This window comes from Schistocerca serialis, chromosome 8 (genome assembly GCF_023864345.2).
Source record: "Schistocerca serialis cubense isolate TAMUIC-IGC-003099 chromosome 8, iqSchSeri2.2, whole genome shotgun sequence".
In the NCBI taxonomy this organism is placed as follows: domain Eukaryota; kingdom Metazoa; phylum Arthropoda; class Insecta; order Orthoptera; family Acrididae; genus Schistocerca; species Schistocerca serialis.
In genome coordinates this window covers 261,874,272-261,897,363 of record NC_064645.1, presented here as the reverse complement: position 1 = coordinate 261,897,363, position 23,092 = coordinate 261,874,272, and positions in this window count along the sequence as shown.

Below are 23,092 nucleotides of genomic sequence, written 5' to 3'. Positions count from 1 at the left end.
AAAACAGCTGTCGAGGAAATGCAAAGCTAGGGTGGTAACACCACCAGTGCAAAGACAATTGCACTGTCAAACATATACGGAAGAGCAGATATGTCGAAAGAGTACACTGAAGGTCACTTCGAGGGAAAGGACTGTCTCATTACGTGTTAGAAAAAATTTTTTAGTCTACAGGGATAGTATAAGCGATCCAGTATTAGAATCAGAATTGAAAAGAGCTCTGGAAGAGTTTGAATCAAATAAGTCGAAGGAATAGACAATATTCCACCACAATTTAGAAAATCATTGGGGAAAGTGGCAACCAAATAATTATTGCAGTTGATGTTTACGATGTATGAAACTGTCGATGTACTATCAGACTGCTGGAAAAATACCGTCCACAACATTCCGAAGATAGCAATGGCAGATAAGTGCAAAAACTGTTGTATAATCAGCTTAATAGCTGATGAATCCAAGTTGCTGGAAAGAATAATACAGAAGAATTCAAAAGAATGCTCAAGATGTGTTACATGACAGTCATCTTTTTTTAGGTAAACTGAAGGCACCAGAGAGGCAGTTTTCATGTTGCGCTTTATAATGGAAACAAAGTTGAAGACAAGTCAGGACACGTTCATTAGGATTTATCTACCCGTAAAACAGTGACACATGGTGCGGTATTTTAACTTGTCTCAGCCCCCCCCCCCCCCCGCCCCTTCCACTTCCAGCAATTCCACAAAAACATCAAATGATTTTTTTGGCGGAGAGGGAGCAGTTTTTTGAAATAAATGGTTAAGTAATCAATATATAACGTCAACTATTTTGTGAACAGTTTCTTTGAATGAAAAGAAATAAGTAAATCTCATTTTCACAAATAACCTAGTTTGACTGATTATTAATGACACAGTATGAATACCGAAAATTCATCCTAGTGATAAGTGACTTTAATATGTAGTTTGGAATCTATTCTTTCTAAATTTTTCAGATGCAAGTTTTGAAATTGCATCTTCGAAATCGATACCTTTAGCTACAGTATTTTCGACTGACAAAAGTGACAATCTAAGGAATCGTAATAGAGTCAAGTTGACCTAAGACAATTCATTATTAGTTTGAGTTTTGAAAAAATTCTCTAGTGTGACACTAACTTCACACACGTGACGCTACAGAAGAACACTAAGTTAAGAAAACTCTTTGTTGCGAACAGCCTCGGAAAATTCATATTCAGCGACGATCTATAAGAATCTTAAAGATGTCCTGCCTATAAATTGTTCTTTCGGAAGTTTGGCAGCTTCAGAAATCTTCTCAGGCGTAAATTTCTGCAATGATATCATCTTTCAAAATCTCATCATAACTATCAACTAAACTTTTCACATTAATGGGGATTCCGTTTCTGATGTTTCAATCAGATTTCTGGGTAAACAGCAAAACGATATGACATGAATTCCGTACTTTTGCAACGTGTATGGATTTCTTGTAGATTCCTGTGGATGCAGTCTTCATACTGACAATCTTAGTTCCTGGTGCAAATTCAGTGTCTTGTCTGCAGCCTTCTCTCCAAGCATAATTTTCTCCATTCTGTTATTTCTACTTTTATCCCACAGGAACTGCCATTTCCTTACATGCTGCCGTCGCAAGTCGAAGTGCTTCTTCAACAAAATAATTTCTCTTGTTTTTCAAAAATAGCTTTGACGTCTCATCTTACTGCTACATATCCCAAAGCTGATTCCAACAAGCTGTAAATTCTTTGGCACATAGTTGACTTCTTCAAAGACAATATTCCGTAAACACAAAACTGATAAAACAAGAAGTCACACATAGAAGGCAACAGAGAGTAAATCCTCTGGTTTCTATGGTTTCCGGATAATCAGACAGCTTCTCGGTGGCACCGATAATCATTTTAAAGCACTGAAACACATGTTTAAGAGCTTCGTAGTCATTATTCCATCACGTCTCTTAACTAAAACTATAAAGCTTTTTAGAAGCATCATCATCCATAGGTGGAAACAGAGTAAAACTGGTACAAACTTTCTAATGTTCCAAGACATGTCACACGTCGTGGAACTGTTGTAAATGCATGCAATCAGCACAGATCGAGAGAGTGTAAACAATGCCTTAGGATTAAGGTCACAAATTCTTACTTGAGCTCCTCAATTCGTTTCAGCAGCTGCATACCCTTGTCGTCGAAACACTGTTACATACAGATCACCCTGTTCAAAAACTTGTAAAATATCTTTGTTTCCAGTGTGAACTAAGCGAATGATTTCAGTGGATTTAAAGAGTTATACTCGAATGTGTTTCAGTGTCAGACTGTATGTTTTTCAAATAAAAGGGTCAAAGTGTTAATTCGGAATTAATATACATAGCTGAATTGAAAAGGTATCCAATTTGAACGTAAAATCACGACCTCTAAGGAGCAAAATTTGAACTAAGGGTAACTGTTGGATGCTTGGAAGCATTGCTTGCAAAAATATGTTTCAAATCACTAGTTACAGCCATGAACTTACAGAATATAATTAAGATCAGTTGTCAATATCTAATTTTTGCTCTATGTCGTAAATAGTGGGGCAAGGGGGGCATCAGCGAATATTTTTGGTGCGCTTTGCCTATATCAGCGGAAGGCATGCACTCAGATGCAAACTTATTGTTCTCGTTTGATTGAAAGATCATCAACCAATTATTCTGCTAAGATCTTTCCTTTTGATTGACAGGTCCTAAACCTATTGTTCGACCAACCCTCCCACCTCCTCCCCCCATCCCCTCAGGAATCCTCCAACCCACTCCATCCCCCTCGCTAACACAGGTACATTTTCAGGTCTGAGTTATTCGAATAGATCTTATCAATTTGATGTCACCGGTAGAAGCCTTCACCATGTCTGTGGATGTATGCAAAAAAAAAAAAAAAAAAAAAAAAGACCGTTAGTCATAGAAACAAATTTGTTGTTCGGAAAGACAGCATTGTCTAAGCACAGACGGGAAAATCAGAACAACTATGCAAACAGAATTCGAATCACTGCCTTACAAAAGAGAAAAATTGTTGGAATTTTCGACTACTGTTGGTCTGGAGATGTCCCAATGCCACAGTGGCAGATGAGGGACAGCGTTATGCCAGAGATGGATGGTCTGCTTCAACTTATCTTTGAACATGTTAACAAAGAAAACATCACGTTACTCTCAGAACCTTCCACAAATACATTGGCCCCATTTTGTCCGAACCAGTCTGTAGGAGCTCCTATGTCCCAGAACAAAGGATATCTTCTAAATGAATAGAACCTTCCGATGGGCTCTTACTGAATTTACCCACCAAATTGCTGCTGCGAGTGTGGGAGCACTGTCCGCCATTTTTTTCTGCAGGCAAGACTTTCAGCGGCAAACTGTTTTGTACAGATCGCCATATTGCACTGACAGTTAATACCCTCAAAAGTGAACTACAGATCGTCAATTACATCTGATGTACTCACCGACGGAGGCAACTGCTATCAGCCAGTGAGAGGACAGCTAGCCGTGGACGAACCTACACCCCAGGAGAACTTGAATAGTAGGAGTTTGAAGGCTATCAATACCCCCACTGCAAACACTCACCGTATTGAATCTTCTAAAATTCAAGCAGAGTATACACGGGACACATGCGGTCCCCAAGGTGACTCAACACCAACTAGGTATTAGTTCACGATTCACCCATACAGGGGGAGCCACGAGCCAAGTCGTCATAATGCGGAAGCTTTTTCTGACTCTCTGAAGTGGTGTACAAAGGATGGGCTACCACAGCCTGAATAATGACGATCGCTGAGATGCTGTTTCCGTCCCCGACCTGGTTGGTTTCTGCTATGATTTCTACGGCCATTTCCAGACTCACAGGAATATTGGGATCCAGGCACATATTTATCAGTGTAACTACAGTTAAATATTACGACTGCTGCCACAGTCTGACACTGAGTAATATACTGAAAATTCTGACTGGGAAAGGTCTTTGCAAGGTACGGCTAGAATGATGACATCAGAAGATGTAGACTTATGATAAATGCCATAAATATGTCTATGTTCAATCATCATGAGGGAAAAATTTAAGAAATTAATCTTGTTATCGTGCTGATGCTCGACCTTAAAAGATGGATCAGATATGGGAAATCTGTTGGTGGAATACTGACAGATCTTTTCGTTAATCAAATGTAAAATAAGTTCTTCACCGATCATTCAGAAATTACGGCTTGGGTAGTGTTCTACAAACGTTATGTTGACGACATTCTCGTCTTTTTCCTTGGCTCACAGATGAAACTGACCAATTCACAAAATCATTTAGTCTAACGCACAATGAAATTACTTTTAATGCCGAGCATCAACAGTATAACAGCATTAATTTCTTAGATGTTTCCTTCGCCGTGAATGAACATAGGTATGTATAACTAAGATGCGTCCGTTTTACTCATGACGCCATTAGACGCGGAAAGTTTTTAAATCCACATGACTCCTACAGTTTTTATTATTTGACAGTGCTTCTCTATAGCATAACATAAGCTGTATATTCTTTCTGCACTTGCATTGTACAAACATAAGTATTGTCTCTCATCTCATGTCATAGATACGTATATTGCTATCATATTATGTACTAGCATTTGGCATTTTGTGATACGCTTTATAATGACTTAATGTAAAGACCAAAACTGGGCTTGTAAACTTAATCAAGTTCTAATGAAGCAACTGGAGTGTATTCTCATTAATAAAACAGTAAAGGTACCATAGACCTGAAGGTTAATTTGGAAATCACATTCCTTTACTAAGCAATGCTCTATTATAAGTGCCTTCCACTGGATGCAGCAGCGATGGGGAGACCTACAGTTTATCCTCCTTAATTCTTATGTCTACTAAATTATTTTTCTAATTCAAGGAACAAACTAAACTCGCTGTACCTGATTTTAGAGTATATTTACGCCATGTGCTTTCAGTGGATCACCTGTTTTCTTTCCGGCATGCTCGCAGCGGACGACAGTACCAGCTGTGACAGTGTGACTCTGAGATATAAAGGTTATTCGTGTCACTTTTTAGTAATTTTGGACTATAACGTGTTTAGAACATTCTGTAATATGCTAATATACCGTACACTATCGAACCATCAATTGTTTACTTCATGACAGCTACACATATATTTATCCTTTTCAGTCAAGCACTGGGATTATAGTCGGCAAGCACTTATGCTCTTATTCCGGTAGCATCGTTCTGATGAGTTTCAGATGTTTAATATTGAGTTTTCTGAGTATTGGTCATATTTGAGATATTTTCTAACGTAAGTAGTAGTCACTTCGAACATTTACTAAAATATGTACCACACCAATTTTATAAAGTCAGTATTTTAGTCTTATTTTGCATCAGAACAATGTACTAACTACCAATATAAAACGCCCACTCATAAAATCTAAGTTCAGGACTAATGAGGTTAACGTGGTATTCGAACCACGGTGCTGCTCGTCATTTTTAACGTTAACAAATGTGGCCAGAGGTGAAGGAAGTGGTAGGTAAATATCGTAGATTACATCTTTAATAAGGAACTTATCCAATTCATCATACAGGCTCTTTTTTATGATCTATAGATCCGCATTCATACCAAATTGTGTTACCGTGATGAAGATCACCTAACTGTTGAGTAGTAATATACTACAAATTTCGACTACATTTCTGGATATCCCAGTTATTTGTGTTGTATTGTATGTTAACCGGGGACCTATAAATGACGGAGAGGCTCCGTCTCCACCGCAGCTGGAGTGGTCCGCAACCCCACGACGACTACCGCAGTCCACTTCACCCCTCCACCGCCCCACACCGAACCCAGGGTTATTTTGCGGTTCGGCTCCCAGTGGACTCCCAGGAAACGTCTCACACTTGACTAGTGTAACCCCTACGTTTGCGTGGCAGAGTATTGGTGGTGTACGCGTACGTGTAGAACTTGTTTGCGCAGCAATGGTTCAAATGGCTCTGAGCACTATGGGACTCAACTGCTGAGGTCATTAGTCCCCTAGAACTTAGAACTAGTTAAACCTAACTAACCTAAGGACATCACAAACATCCATGCCCGAGGCAGGATTCGAACCTGCGACCGTAGCGGTCTTGCGGTTCCAGACTGCAGCGCCTTTAACCGCACGGCCACTTCGGCCGGCCTTGCGCAGCAATCGCCGTCATAGTGTAACTGAGGCAGAATAGGGGGAACCAGCCCGCATTCGCAGAGGCAGATGGAAAACCGCCTAAAAACCATCCACAGACTGGCTGCTTCGCCGGACCTCGACACAAATCCGCCGGGCGGATTGGTACCGTGGACCAGGCGCTCCTTCAAGCCCGGTAAGATGTGCGTTAAACAGCACGGCCAACCGTTGACCTTTGAGAGACATGTTTATCTGTTGGCACCCTGTACTGTGAGCGCCGTAACTTAGCCCAGACAGCCTGCAGGTAGCGGCGTGGCAGCCTCACCCTGGCCTTGAGGTGCCTCAGGCGGTGGAGGCGCGCGGCCAGCTGTAGGGTGGCCAGCGTGTCGGTATGATGGCGGGGACCCGCAGACACGTGGGCCAGCATGGCTGCGTGGCACGTGACCGCGCCCAGGCACTCGCGTAGCAGCTGCGTCGTCGCGTGCTCCCTGCGCACACGGACATTCCAAATAGCACAGGTCAAAGGGAATAACAGTGACAGATACAAAGAAATCTAATCGACAAACATATTAGCCTACCACAATATTATTCACCTGGCCTCCCGTGGCTGGTATTGGAAACACGCGATTACATTACAGTACTAAAGGTGGCAGGGGTAAAATACAGGGAGCGAAAGGCTATTTACAATTTGTACAGAAACCAGATGGCAGTTATAAGAACCGAGGGTCATGAAAGGGAAGCAGTGGTTGGCAAGGGAGAGAGACAGGGTTGTAGCCTATCCCCGATGTTATTCAATCTGTATATTGAGCAAGCAGTAAAGGAAAAAAAAAGAAAAATTCGGAGTAGGTATTAAAATCCAGAGATAGCAAAGGACCTGGAAGAGAAGTTTAACGGAAAGGACAGTGTCTTGAAAGTAGGATATAAGATAAACATCAACAAAAGCAAAACGAGGATAATGGATTCTAATCGAACTAAGTCGGGTGATGCTGAGGGAATTAGATTAGGAAATGAGACATTTAAGGTAGTAAAGGAGTTTTGCTATTTGGGGAGCAAAGTAACTGATGATGATCGAAGTAGAGAGGATATAAAATATAGACTGGCAATGGCAAGGAAAGCGTTTCTGAAGAAGAGAAATTTGTTAACATCGAGTATTGATTTAAGTGTCAGGAAGTCGTTTCTGAAAGTATTTGTATGGAGTGTAGCCATATATGGAAGTGAAACATGGACGATAAATAGTTTGGACAAGAGGAGAATAGAAGCTTTCGAAATGTGGTGCTACAGAAGAATGCTGAAGATAAGATGGGTAGATCACATAACTAATGAGGAGGTATTGAATAGAATTGTGGAGAAGAGGAGTTTGTGGCACAACTTAACTAGAAGAAGGGATCGGTTGGTAGGACATGTTCTGAGGCATCAAGGGATCACAAATTTAGCATTGGAGGGCAGCGTGGAGGGTAAAAATCGTAGAAGGAAACCAAGAGATGAATACACTAAGCAGATTCAGATGGATGTAGGGTGCAGTAAGTACTGGGAGATGAAGAAGCTTGCACAGGATAGAGTAGCATGGAGAGCTGCAATAAACCAGTATCAGGACTGAAGACCACAACAACAACAACAAACAAACAGTGCCGAATAAGGAAAATAAATCATTGTCATTGATTACAAGGTAGCTCTGTCATATACTGTCAAATTGCTCAGCGTGTTCTAGTGAAATATCACAATAAGAACTCATTATATACCGACCGAAGCGCCCTCACCACCAGGTGCAATAGTATTGTTGTCAAGTAATACGTAGACGCTGTTTGATGCCGTCACAACGTAATAAATGCTTTGAAGTAGGGTTATCCAACCCTTGGGCCGCATGCGGCCCAAAGCAGGGATAACAGAGGCCCGAGAAGTGAGCATCTGTCACACGACTGGTAAAATAAACAAATAAATAACAAAAAAGTAATCCGTTTATGTGAATTTATTGTAAATTTAATATTTTCAACTCGAAACTCCCTTCTCACAGTACTATTCTCTTATTGGTTCATCACGTTCTTACATTGCCACCCGTGTTATACCTGAACCACCAGGGCCTCGTTCTCATAACTAGCCAATACATCAGACTCTCTGGTCTCATACCTAACGGCAAGTGCAACTATAAAACCAGAGATTTAGACACGTATAATGGAAATAAATTATGGACATACGAGGAAACTCTACGTCATTCCCGTGCAATTCTGATAAAAAATGTTTTTCCACCTTAGTTCTGATACCTACAGATCGGTAGAAGTTAGAAATATCCATTTATCTATCGTTAGTTGATTTGGGGGGAGGGTACCAAACAGCAAGGTCACCGGATTAGAGAAGGATGAGGAAGGAAGTCGGCCATGGGATTTCAAAGGAACCATCCCGGCATTGGTCTGACGCGATTTAGGAAAATCATGGAAAACCGAAGTAAGGACCGTCGGACGCGGGTTTGAACCGTCGTCTTCCCGAATGTTAGTCCTGTGTTCTATCCACTGGGATATCCCCATCGTCTGCCTTTTGCGCAGATTTTTAGGTCTATATTTTTGTATGGCATATTTCAGTCTACCTTCCATTCCACAATTTTCTCCTACTTTTCCTTTAACTAACTTGGACTTAGCACTTCTTTCTAATAGGTATACAAAGACGTTATGAATCTTATTTGCATCTGTTAAGTCAATTTATGAGCAATGTTTTATCAGATATTTAACACAATTTACTAAGTACAAACACAACGTTGCTCTGAAAATCGCAACTTCAGTAATTGACCGCTACACTAGCGCCAGTGAATGGTGTAGTTACCTTTAGTAAGTCTATGACGGGTTGTGTGTTGTATTCATGCACGATGTGGACGCGTGGGATTAGCCGAGCGGTCTAAAGCGCTGCAGTCATGGACTGTGCGGCTGGTCCCGGCGGGGGTTCGAGTCCTCCCTCGGGCATGGGTGTGTGTGTCCGTCCTTAGGATAGTTTAGGTTAAGTAGTGTGTAAGCTTAGGGACTGATGACCTTAGCAGTTAAGTCTCATAAGATTTCACACACGTTTGAGTTCTTTGAAATTGACGTGGGATGCTGACCACACGCGGTGCAATTACTGCCGCTTTCGTGAGAAATTGTGTCGTCTTAATAGGTTCGTAATCTTATTGGGATCAGCGAGAGAAAGGTGGTGGGTTTGCCCTTGGGACAGTATAGTATAACTAACATTTCCATTTGTTAATCGTTGTTAAAGTATAATTTAGATTTCGTTGATGATCACAGGAAGAAATCTTTCAATAATAAGATATCCTCCACGTCACGCTAGATTTTTTTTTAAAAACAGTCGTTTATAATAATATTTGAATACTGAGATGAATACTAATAGCTCGTGGTTCTTCGACTTTCCGTCGAACGTACGCCCAGTGAAGTGGTTCGAGCTGCCCACTTCAGCTGTAGATGAGTAGCCCAACTGAAAAACTTAATATTGTGGTTCCAAAGGGTTATCGGTGCATGTAAGAACTCGTAACTGCTCTCAAACCAGAGAGGACTAGAGCTTAGGATGCGTGATGTGATTTGTGACCATAACTTATACGGTGTTTATAACGTACAAAAATTACACAGTGTAACTATAAAATAATGTCCCAATTTCAGTGGTATATTATATCAGCGTAATTTAGACTATTTACAACAAGTCATACACCAAATTGAAGGTAAACTCACCAAGTTTTTATTAAATATGTTCAATACCTGCACCGTTAGTTTTATAGCAAACAGCTAACCTGAAAAACAGATCTTCCCACTCTATGGTTACCAAGTCTGGAGTAATGAAAGCAGTAACACTCTAAATCTGTGTATCAACTATGGAAATCATTAGATAGTGACAGATCGTACACACGATCCCTTTTAAAGCGCCAAATGAAACAAATCGCATGGGCTGAGATCAGGTGACCCTGATGGCCAGAGGTAAAGAATTCTGGCGGAATGACGATTATGACTAATCCAACGGCCACCTTCGACTATCAAAATTCTCAGAGAGATGTCAGCGGGGAATGGTCTATATTGTTGACAAATAAAAATATTTTCAACAGGGGAAAGATCCATTTTTGCCACATATCTACATAAACCCACTTCTGTTACGGCAGTTTCAGAGAAATAAAATGGTCTATACACTTGACATCGGACACAGCGCAGGAAACATTTCATTTTCGTGAATCTCTTTGATATTGTACAAGTTAATGACGACGTTCTGAGGTTCAGATACGGATGATGAAAAGTTGCCTCATCACTGAAAAGCACATGATCACGAAAGCCATCTTCTCGTTATGGACGCGTGTTGGTTAACATGTTCTTAAAACCTTCCACACTGTCGTCTTTGGCAACTAATGTTCAAGTCTTACTTTCTGAACAGTCCTCTCAGGGTGATAACGGTAAGTTGCTCTCAGCTGGTCAACATCCTCTACAGACAGTTTCGTTCCTCCCTTTGTCATGCTCTAGATAGTCACTTGGTCTCGGGCGCCTTGCCAGGGTTCGGGCGGCTCGCCCCGTGGGAGGTTCGAGTCATCCCTCGGCCATGGGTGTGTGTGTTGCCCTTAGCGTAAGTTAGAATAAGTAGTGTGTAAGCCTAGCGACCGATGTCTTCAGCAATTTGGTCACATAGGAACTTATCACTTTGCAGCTAAATTGTCGCAGGCACTTTACAAAACGACAGTCACAGCCGCGTCGGGTAGCTGATTTTTAGAAAAAAACGAGGCACAGAGATACAGTGTTCACAATATGCGTACTGACGCACTTGATGCTCAAAAGCGATCTCATAGCCAAGACAGGCAAGTGATTTTAAGAACGCAGTGTGAACAATACTCACTGGATAACGCAGTCTTCCTATACTTTCAGTTCATCCAGCAAACAGTAAGAAGGAATTTCGAAACAATTACATTCCGTAATAGTGGTGTATTGTTACTGTAATTGAGAGGCAGCAGTCGAATGTATAGCAACTGCATACTGATACACCTCACGTTCAGAAGCAACAGCTACCGATGCGTCGGATAGGTGATTTCAAGAAGGCAGGAGGCGGGGTGCACATTAGTCTTTCGATAATGCGGTCTTCCAATGTTTCCAAATTCAGTTCATACAGGAAACAGTAAGAAGGAATTTCGGTTTTCCAAATTAAATGGGATACTTAAATGCTTCAGCTATAGTCACGGGAGAGAGAAGTGAGATATGTGGTGAAAGGGACACTAACTTCATTTCGCTGCAGTAACAAAAATTACGCTACGACTTTTTGACAACCGTACAGCAGCACTCTTTACACTGTGATGTCAGTATAGATCATACATTTTGGTACTAAAAGTTTCGTAATTACGTTTTATTATTCTAGCTGTTTACCAAAACCCACACAACTGTCACTAACATTATGAAAGTTCCATCACAACTTTATGGATGAGAACAGATGTACGGTAGCGTTCGATTCATATCGGAAAGTGTCATCTCCGCTCGCATCATCATTTCCGCACTTTATGGCCGCGTTGTGTTTTCGTAATCGAGTTTGCTCGGTGTCATCGCTTCCATTCTGTCATTGTCACGCAGCGCTCCACTGTGCAGTGAAATTGATGCCCGTGCGTTGCACATATTTACGTGTCCCCGCCGACCGTCCCTTCGCTCGACCGCTCAGATATAAGATTAAAAGCTAACAAACGACCCTGGAGTTAATTAGCGTCATGAATAAATGAGCAGCGTGTTTCGTTAGCATCCACGCTATTAAAACGTAAGCGGCCCAACTGCGGTCTGGCGTCCACGCCACGTACCCCAGTTTACCCCGTTTCCCAATTTTCATCGGCATTACGCCACCACACCGGTGGTCTGGTAACTGAAAATGCGTCGCGTTATAACTAATCGCGTAAATGGTGAAAATGCAAACTTATGGAATAGTGCTGGGCTTCAGTAAAACTGCAACTGACAGCAAAGCAATCCTGGAAATTTCTGTTGGGCAGAGCGCCACAATGGCCTGCCTGAGTATGAAAAGCCACGCGCCGAAAACGAGGCCTCTGTAATTCAGAGATTTTCAAAATTGGCGAGGAAATGACAACGGAAAAAAATTAGAATAACCACTAAAACTTGTCAAAAGCAACTCGCCTGTCATATAATTTAATTGCTCTCAGTTCTCGTCTTCATCTCTGTTCCACGCTGCCCGTTTGTTCTTAGGTAATACAACTTATGTGTGTCCGGAGATGTTGTTCGCTCTGAGCTGAGTCAGATTCAAATGGTTAACGTGCTCTAACGGAACAGTGGTAAAGTCGATGTACGTATTGTGTGGTAGAGATCTGACATGTTTATTTAACGTTTTTCGTAAAAGTTTAATTAGAATATTAAGTGCACGATTAAGTAATTTTCTTGAAATTAGAAGATAAAAGCAGTCATTTCTGTACAGTCTAAGCTCCTCCTTAATTTCTTATTAACTATTATTGTTCAAAGTATAATCTCATGCGTAAGTGTTATAACAATATCTCCACTAAGAGTTAATTAGTTAAAAAATTATCACGTCACGCACTCAATGTATGATCTTTTTATTTCTCAACTAAAAGATCTTTAATGTAGCAGGTATTGCTACATCAATTGATTACAGTCACTGAAGAAAATTAACAATAATACCACTTGTTTTGTATTTTCAATCCAACGACGATCTCGGTCTGACTTTGGCTCGTAATTAAAAATGTTGTCTAGGTAGCATGACTATCGCTGTTGGTGCGAAAGGCACTCAGATGCTAATTACGCCGACTTGAAGAACTTACGAAGACAATCTTTCAGGATTAATTTGATGAGTTATGTTTTTCATTGCAATGTGCTTCATACTTTTTTAAACAATGCTCACTTGAAAATAAATCTTGACACACTCTTTTCACAAAAATTCACATTTATTAAACTTTTACCCTTTCGCATGTTCAGAACATTACTTCATCATACAATTTCGCAGATGTTACTGCTCTTAATAAAACTCACAACATTTTTCATTGTCCACAACTCATCACAAAATTTTACTTATACCAGATTTCGACGGCGGCTGTCGGTTTCTTTGTCGGAAAATTCACGAGTACCTAAAAAAATTATAAATAAACGTTAATATAGAGAAATCTGCTGAGAACTCTTCCGGGTTGTATGGCCGTGGTTCATGGATCTCTTCAATCCCTGACGTTTCGTCCAAGGCTACGTTGGATATCTTCGGAGGTGCTTCTGATTGTGCTGAGTCTTGCGGAGTCAGTCAGTCGGCAAGACTCAGCACAATCAGAAGCACTTCCGAAGATGTCCAACGTAGCCTTGGACGAAACGTCAGGGATTGAAGAGATCCAAGGGCCACGGCCATACAACCCGGAAGAATTCTCTGCAGATGAAACAATTAGTCGTGAAAGCCTTCATTGTATGAAAATAGAGAAAACTGAGGGACAAGAAGTTGTTACTCCAAACAGATTGTATGAAGACTACACTGAAATGTTCACCTAGTAACTGACAAACGAATTTAAGATCAATAATGTTCCCATCACCTAAAGTTCTTCATTAAGAAGTTAATATTAATATCACATATCGTTAAAAACACTGAAGCTGACGTAAAGCTTGTAACTGACCACAAAACTATAGGTAAATGCGGTAGCTAGTGGTGGGGAGCTCGTGAATGAGTCGTTCAAATGAACGCTTCACTCCAGTAAAGTGTGAACTAACCACTCAATTTCAATGAACTGGTACTTCAAACTCTCCACAGATAGCACACTCCACACTTTTTTTCTAGTTCGTTCACTCACTCTCTTCCCCTCTCCCTCTCCCACTACATTGGCGCTACGTCACTCATTCTCCCTTCACTTCAGTCCTCCCTCTACTGCCTGTCGACAGTTGCACTTTGCTTTCCCATCACCTAAATCGGCGAAGAAACCCCAAATTTCACTACTTCTACGCGATCGCGAGTTGCTAGCCATTGTATAAGCGTGAACAGACACAGAAATTGCTTTCCGAATAAAATAAAGAGGGATTTTACCTGAAATCGTACCAATGACTACAGGTGACAGTTTACGTTTTGAATTTAGAGGGTTATTATTCTCAACAAAAATAAAATCTACAGGAAAACTTCTGAATAATTACTTAACGTAGGTATATAAACTTTGTGACAGTGGTAAACATACTCATTCTATTTTGGATTAAATTTTAAAAGGAACATAAAATTGGACTTAATTTCGTTAGTAGCCCTAGTTTTCAGTCCATAAACACAACAAATAAGGTTTCACTTGGCAGATGAAGACTCTTTTTGGCGCTTCATGAAAAAATGTCGAGCAAGGTTAAACATAATACCTTCTTTATATGTGACAGGCATCTCTATCTTTCCTTTGTCCCCTTCGACCATGCCGTATTTAAGTTACCTCAGACGCTGTAAGACGCAAAACGTTACGTGGACGTTACTTCATAGTTCGGCCATCTGTTGGTAAAATTATGAAGTATTACGAAGCTTTATTGTACGAGCGAGGCGAAGCGAGCGTAGCCGCGGCTGAGCGGCGAACTGGACAACTTCGCCAGGCTTCCGTACTTCATGAATGAACTACTTCATTTGAACGCTTCACGGCAAAGAGTGAAATGAATGAAGTACTTCACGGGAATGAACGAGTTCGACCCATCTCTAGCCGTAGCACGGTACACGCCACTAAGAGCTGCGGGAAATAACAGTCACTGGAGGCGGCATCACACTAAAAGGCACACATGCCGAAGTTGCCACAACGCGGACAAGAAGCAAGTCGCGCCACTAGTAACAATTTACATGTCTGGAGTATGAAAGGAAATTTACATCTGCCATTGTATGTGTTCTTTCATGCCCCAGAAATGTTGATGATTTACAGAGGGCCTAACAATGCCGTTGATCACGTGTTCAAAATTTGCAACAAGCCTCAGGAGAGAACGGCTTCCACATGTGACCTTGGAAACGAATTCCGTCGCAGCTGTTGCCGTAAGCGGCCGTGCATTGTCACACCAGTAGGGTAGCTCGGCGACTGTGGGAAACAGTCCACATAGTCCCGCTCTGAGAGCAGGCCGAAGGTCCGAGCATGGCACACAGCAGTAGTGACTGCTAGCCAGGTTGCTGTTCAAGATTTTGTCTTCGTTAGAGGCGGCTGTTTTCAGCGACGTGTGACCAGCAATAGCGACATCTTTTTGCTCGCTCTCTTCAATCTATTTGGCGACAGAGGGTGTAAGATACGTCCTCAGCGCCGACATGTATAAGAACGGCATAGCGATCTCATGCAACTCGCCACGAAAGTTATTAAATCGCGTCAACATGTTGCATTTCAACCTTTATCTGCGAAGGCACCCATCTTACAGACATTTCTTGACATCCGAGCACATCGAATGCCGTTTCATACAGTGTAACAGTTTTAAATAATTGCTTATAGCCGGCCGCTGTGGCCGAGCGTTTCTAGGCCCTTCAGTGTGGAACCGCGCTACCATTACGGTCGCAGGTTCGAATCCTGCCTCGGACATGGATGTGTGTGATGTCGTTAGTTTAGTTACGTTTAAGTAGTTCTAAGATATAGGGAACTGATGAGTCTGTGTATGCGTTCAATTGTAATTAAAATTGGATTGTGTTAATGTGTTGTTCCTTGGTCATAAAAAATGGAAAAGTGTTTGTTGGTTTGATTAATTTGCCGCCAGAGTAATCTTCCTCTACCGGTTTAAATATTCCTCATAGGAAAAAATGACATTGGGGAAAAATATCTGTTTTTATGTCCCCTACAACCTCCAAGTGTTTGTCGGTTTAAATACTTTTCACCCTGTATACTCCATTTTAAAGAGAAAACCGATGTGAGACAAAGTGTTACTTATTTACAGTTACTGCAAATCACAAATGCCGATTTATGCAAAAATTTGGGAACAGTAGACACATGACAAAATGGTTGTGCCTAATTCTAAAGTGAACGAAGTGAATGTAACAACAGAGTGAGGAATGTATTATTTGTTAATTATGTAACGGTCACCACTCAGGTCAACAGGTCAGTGGGCGTTGAGGTTGGACAGGTAGTTTATAGGTCAAGCGGTTATTTGCTCTCATTTGATCAGTGGTGTCTGCCGCCCTGTCAGCACGGCGGTGCCTCAAATACGGACGGTTTTCCCAGGCCCTGCATTTCTCATTAGTACAAGAACGCCTTGCCGCGGCTGAGTTCGTATGTTGCATGTTATTACTCCGTATTTTGCGACACACGGGCTGGGTCGGTCTTAGTTCTTATACCATCTGTGTCGATCGATAGGTTAGAAAATATGTTAGTGTACCCGGGTACAGGTTGCTGTGCAACATTTTCCTGTTTACTTTTGGTTTGTAATGCAGCTTCTACAAAGGACCTTTTGTTGCACACCACATTTTATATAAAATTAGAATCCTCTCAGTGTATACGAAAATTATTTGACGAGGTAAATTAGTATGGGAAAAGAAAGCGAGCGAGAGAATCCACATATTAAGTCGTCGTTTGGACAAACTGTTAATGAGTGGCACAGGTACATGTGATGTCACGCAAAATGACTTAATACATTCGCAGGGATATACCCGATGACATAACACAGAGCTTTGCATAAAGTCGGTTAATAGAAGACTCTGTATTAGACTACTCCTAGTGCGTGGAATCGCAATGATTTCTACACATATAACCTCTAGGATGGACATATATGATTCTACAATCTATTGTCTTTGCATTATGAAGTGAAATCTGACCAATTAATCCTTTGACTGCTATGCGCAACACTGGCTATTGCGCCTCGTGTGCTGCATTGTCACGCCGCAATGATTTCTACACATATAACCTCTAGGATGGACATATATGATTCTACAATCTATTGTCTTTGCATTATGAAGTGAAATCTGACCAATTAATCCTTTGACTGCTATGCGCAACACTGGCTATTGCGCCTCGTGTGCTGCACTCACCACTCGCAATGCTTCCACACGCTCGCTGTTCTTCGGCTTTCTATTTTGTTCTGGTCTTTAAACTGACTTTGGAAGAATTAGGGGTATTTATTTACAATATTTACACTTTATTTTCGTGTGAGGTGCATTTTTATTATAATGTATATACAACTAAATGGTCGCATTTGAATAAGAGATTCAGACACACGACAGAAGGTGTTACAATAAATTCTCAAGTCCCGATCTCCATCTGAAACAGAAAATGGATGTACGAAAGTATTAAAATTCATATCAGTCTGAAGCAGTAAGTTTACGAAAGAAGTCGAAATCCCGCAAATCGTGAGGCACTTATACCGATACAGGTGTTCTTTATCCGGTTCAGGAACATTTCATTTTGGCTGCCGAAAATACTTCACCAATATAAGCAAAAAATGGTTCATATGGCTCTGAGCACTATGGGACTTAACATCTGGTACGGGCGGAGGTTCGAGTCCTCCCTCGGGCATGGATGTGTGTGTTTGTCATAAGGATAATTTAGGTTAAATAGTGTGTAAGCTTAGGGACTGATGAACTTATCAGTTAAGTCCCATAATATTTCACACACATTTGAACATTTTTTGGGAGAAAGGAAAGGAAAGAACTACCGAAGTCACCCGCGCCGGGATTTCAAGCGGTATCAGGGACGACCGACGAAAATTTGTGCCGGAGTGGGATTCAAACCCTCCATCTTCTGTTTAGTAGGCAGTTGGATTTACCGCTGTGTCATCCGGGCACAGTGTTTATCAGAATTGCGCGGGCTGTATCGGGTAGCCGACCCACACTCCCAATTAGCGCCACCTATCCAGAATCCCCGTACATGTCCTCCATGCTTCCCACGGCGAAATCCAGCATTAGGTCGAAACATTGTGCATCTGCACTGAAGGTGTTGGATACAGTGCCCATCGAGGAGAGTCAGTTACTTGAATGAGTGGTGTCTGTTGTTTCAGATATGACCTTTCTCCCCCCCCCCCCCTCCGTCTTTCCAGCTGTAATTTGATAAATATGAATCCCAGGTGCGGATACCCTTGTAGGATAGTTACAGTAAGACGATCCTTCAGTACAATATTAAAATCGTCCCGCGCCCAAGGGATATCCAAAACAGTTGAGCCCACCTTTCTGCTATGAGCCCTAGAAAAATCACGTTTTCATGCGTCGCATATTGGAAAGTATTATGTAGCACATGCTGTTTGCATGCGTACAGACTGAATGCACACAGCCAGGTGCTAAAACATCTCCTTTCGTCACCGTCACGCCTCACGGCATGTGCTGCCAACACTACTCCTCTGTGCAATTAATAACGGCATTGTACGTCTTACAGTTTCTTACTGGACAGCAGATGGGAAGACTGCGACACTCACTTGTGCGGCAGGTACTTGCGGCCGTTGAAGATAGCGATGAGGACATTGCCGATGGCGGAGTGCGAGAGCGGCGCGTGGTCGCCTCGGTCTGAGCCGCGCTCCAGTCCGCCGCCCCCGCCGCCGCCCCCGCCGCCCCCCATGTCGATCAGGTGCAGCCGGCTTCGCTGCTCCGACAGCACTGTAACAGCCAGGACATCGTGCTCTGCCTCTGCTGCAAAGCTGGACACTACTGCCTCTTTAGATGTAGAGTGATCGGCTTAAATTTTATTCACATCTGTTGGACGAAAAGTATGAAAACAAACACTCCAAACCAACATTTCACATAAGTCAGATCCAATGCAAATCTGTAATGCAACCATGTGTGTAGCGTGCTTATAATTATGTATTATTTATATTTTAGGACAATTAATCTGTAAAAAACAAACGCACCACATGTAGTGAAAGCATAAAACCGTCTGAGGATGAATCGTAATGATTCGAAGCCGGTAACGGTAGCTTTAGAATAAAGGAACCGAAAATAAATTAGTGGCTGGTTGCTGTCTCAACACCATCAACATTTGTCTGCATAGCGTCATTAACGCAGTGATGTAATTCTCGATTCTGCTACTCTTCTTTTTGTATTTTCAGCTTTACAAAGTTCATTTTGATTTTCAAAATACATTTATTGTCGTAGAATTCATCATTTTTACATGGAATGTAAGTATTTTCGTTAGCTTACACGTTGAATTCTCAGTTTGTAGCAAACTGGGGGGGGGGGGGGGGTGACATAAATATGCTAATTACCTTTTTAGGTATTAATGTTTAATATACTTTTAATGTTTAATAAATCAATTTTGAATTATTGTAAAACATAGACTGCTACGGCAAAACATTATGACCACTGCCCACCGCACCGCTGTACGCCGCTTGGTGGCTTGCGGAGTACGTCACACGGTAACAAATGTAAGTGGAGCAGACACGGATGGGGGATCACCCTAGCGAAGATATGGAGTGCAAATGGGGCAATTCATTGAGATAAGTGACTTACACAAAGGGCAGATTGTTATTACGCAGAGGCTGTGAACAAATATCTAGAAAACGGTGAAGCTGGTCGAATGTTCACGTTCTACTATCGTGAGCACCTACGGAAACAGGTAGGACAGTGAAAATACCACTAGGTGCTAAATATTTGAACGTCCTCGACGCTTCACAAACGTGGGTTTCGGAGGTTTGTCTGCTCTATTAAGCAGGATAGATGGCAATCTGTGACATCTCTGAAAAAACAGCATAATGCTGGTGCACACACAAGTATTTCAGGGCACATCGTTCATCATACATTGTTGAACATGAAGCTCCGCAGCAGACTATTCCTACGTGTTTACATATTGATCCAATGACAATGTAAATTACGACTTCAGAGGGCACAGACTATCGGGATACGACCGTCGATCAACGGAAACGAGCCGGCTCTTTGGGTGAGTCACAGTTTTGCTACAAGAGGTCGATGGTCGTCTCCACAAACGCGTCATAGAGGTGAAGGGGCTCGAAACGTACAGAGCGCCACTGACGCAGGATGGTGGGAGCAGTGTTGTGCTATGGAAGACATTCTCCTGCGCTCGAATGGCACCTGTGGTACTAATAGAACACTCGCTGATAGCTGCGAACTCCCTGCATCCCTCCATGCTTGATGTCTTCGCCAATGGCGATTTCACCTGTAGCAGTATAATTGTCAGTGTCTCCGAACCAAAACCGTGCTACAGTGGTTTCAGGAGCATTACAGTGAACTCACGTTGATGTATCGGCGGCCAGAATCGCCTCATGTAAATCCGATGGAAACCATCTGGGCCGCTATAGAGATCCATTACTGCGTACGCAAAACAACAGCTCGTTATTTACGCGAACTACATGACCTATGCGTAGACATCTAATGCTACATATCTCCACGAACCTACCAACAAACTGTCGGATCCCTGATACGCAGAATCGGTGATGTATTTCGTTTCAAAAACATACAAATAAGCTATTGAGCAGGTAGTCATAATATTTTGGCTCATCGTTGTATAACAAGCAGTCACCCCAATTCTCTCATTCCCCTTCTGCCCAGTATCAATAATCTGTCCATTAAATAATACCACGTCGTCCTTTGCACAAATTCAAAGCTTCAAACTGCCGAAAATTTATCACAGCACTGCTCAAACTTCACAGACAATCGAACACGTAATGAAATTCTACTATACGGTGTTTCATTTGTGATGCAATCGCTCTTTCTGGCAGTGTAAGGGATTCAGTTACTGCAGTGGGCTAACTCTGTCCGCTGTGTGACGTCACGACCGTTGCCTGTTCAGTGTGGTACGTGCCATGTCGAATTCTTACTGAGTACAGACTACCTGTGTTAGGAATGACTTTTAAAAGAAGTTAGAGAAATTCCAAATGGTTCAAATGGCTCTGAGCACTATGGGACTCAACTGCTGTGGTCATCAGTCCCCTAGAACTTAGAAATACTTAAACCTAACTAACCTACAGACATCACACACATTCATGCCCGAGGCAGGATTCGAACCTGCGACCGTAGCAGTCGCACAGTTAGAGAAATTCCTAAGATTTTCCTTCCATTAAAAATACCTCTAATACTGTCATAGAGGCGCAGAGGGTATGTGCTCTTGCATCCTGTACGAAGTTTGTTGTAGATGTTTTCGTAAATTTTTAGGTCCGTCAACGATAATTATAATATATTGTTCGCATACCAATCAGAAGTAATAGTTTGGTGGAACTTTTTCTTTTTTTTTCATCAGTCATCTGACTCGTTTGATGCAGCCCGCCACTAATTTCTGTCCTGTGTCACCTCTTAACCTCTTCATCTCAGAATAGCACTAGCAACATATGTAATCAATTATTTGCTGGACGTGTTCCAATCTCTGTCTTCCTCTACAGCTCAGTCAGGTACTATGGAAGTTAGACCTTGATTTAAGAGATGTCCTACCATCCTGCCTCTTCTTGTCTTCCTTATACTCCTTTCCTCGCCGATTCCCCGGAAATCTTCCTCATTCCTTACCTTATCTGCCCCAGATTTCCAACGTTCTTCTGTAGTACCGCACCTGAAATGCTTCGATTTTCTATTTCTCCGGTTTTCTACAGTCCATATTTCACTACCATGCTGTGTTGTGTTCCAGACGCAGTCACAGAAATTTCTTCCCCAAATTAAGGCCTATGGTTGATACTAGAAGACTTCTCTTGTCCAAGAATCCCCTTTTTGACAATGTTAGTCTTTTATATCCTCTTTGCTTTGTCCGTTTTTGGTTATTTTGCTGCTTAAGTAGCCGAATTCCTTAACTTCGTTTACTTCGTGGTCATCAGTCCTGAATTTAAGTTTCTCGTTTTTCTCATTTCTTCTATTTCTCTTTGGTTTCGTCTTTCTTCGGTTTACTGTCAATCCACATTCTTTACTGATTGGACTTTCTTTTCTGTTCTTCTGTATATTATTCTTGTCAGCAACTTGCATGCATGAGCTATTTAGAAGTTTGTGCGCCGCTTCTCGCACTTGTCCGGTCTTGTAATCTACGGAATTATTTGGATGATATTTTTCCGAGGGTCAAATAGTATGTCGCCAGACTCATACATTCTACACACCAACTTCAACAGTGTCTATGTTGCCACTGCCCTCAATGATTTTCGAAATTCTGATGGAATCTTATCTATCCGTTCTACCTTTTTTGATCTTAAGTCTTCCAAAGCTCTTTTAAATTCTGATTCTAATATTGGATCCCCTATTTCTTCTCTATTGACTCCTGTTTCTTCTTCTATCACGTCAGCAGACCAGTCTTTCCCCTCAGAAAGGCCTTAAACGTTCTCTTTGTAACAACCCGCTCTCTCCTGCATTTAACACTGGAATTCCCATCACAATCTTAGTATTACCACCCTAGCTTTTAATTTCACAGAAGGTATTTTTGACTTTTTTATATGCGGTGTCAGTATTTCCGACCATCATTTCTTTTCCGATTTCTTCACATTTTTCATGTAACCATTTCGCTTATTTTCCCTGCACTTCCTTTTTATTTCATTCCTAACTTACTTGTATTTCTGCATTCCTGAATTTCCCTGAACGTTTTTGTAGTTCCTTTCATTTCTTCTGTTATCCTTGGTTTCTTACTGTTACCTTCTTTGTACCCATGTTATTCTTTCCAATTTCTGTGATTGCCCTCTTTAGGGACTTCCATTTCCCTTCAACTGAACTGCCTATTGAGATGTTCATTACCACAGTATCTATGGCATTCATCGGAACTTCCGTAACCCACTTTTTTACGCATTGATTCTTCCTGAGCAGTATTTAAAATTTCAGCCTTCTCTTCATACTACTAAATCGTGATCTGAGCCTGTATCTGATCCTGGGTACGCCTTACAATCTAGTAACTGATCTCTGCCTCGCCATGATATTTACCCGTATCTTCCGGCCTTTTTCAGGTATACCTACTCCTTATACGTCCTCCTCTTGTGATTGTTGAACAGTAACCCTTTGTCCCTATCCTTCCGATACAACCGCATTCCAATCCCCCCGGACTATTAACTTCTCATCTCAGTTTACCAACTGAATTAACAGCTCAATATTATCATATTCTTTCGCGATCTCTTCACCTTCGGCCAGCTGTGCCGGCCTGTATACGGCAACTATCATTGTCGGCGCTGGTTTGCCTTCGATTCTGATGAGAAACACTCCATCAC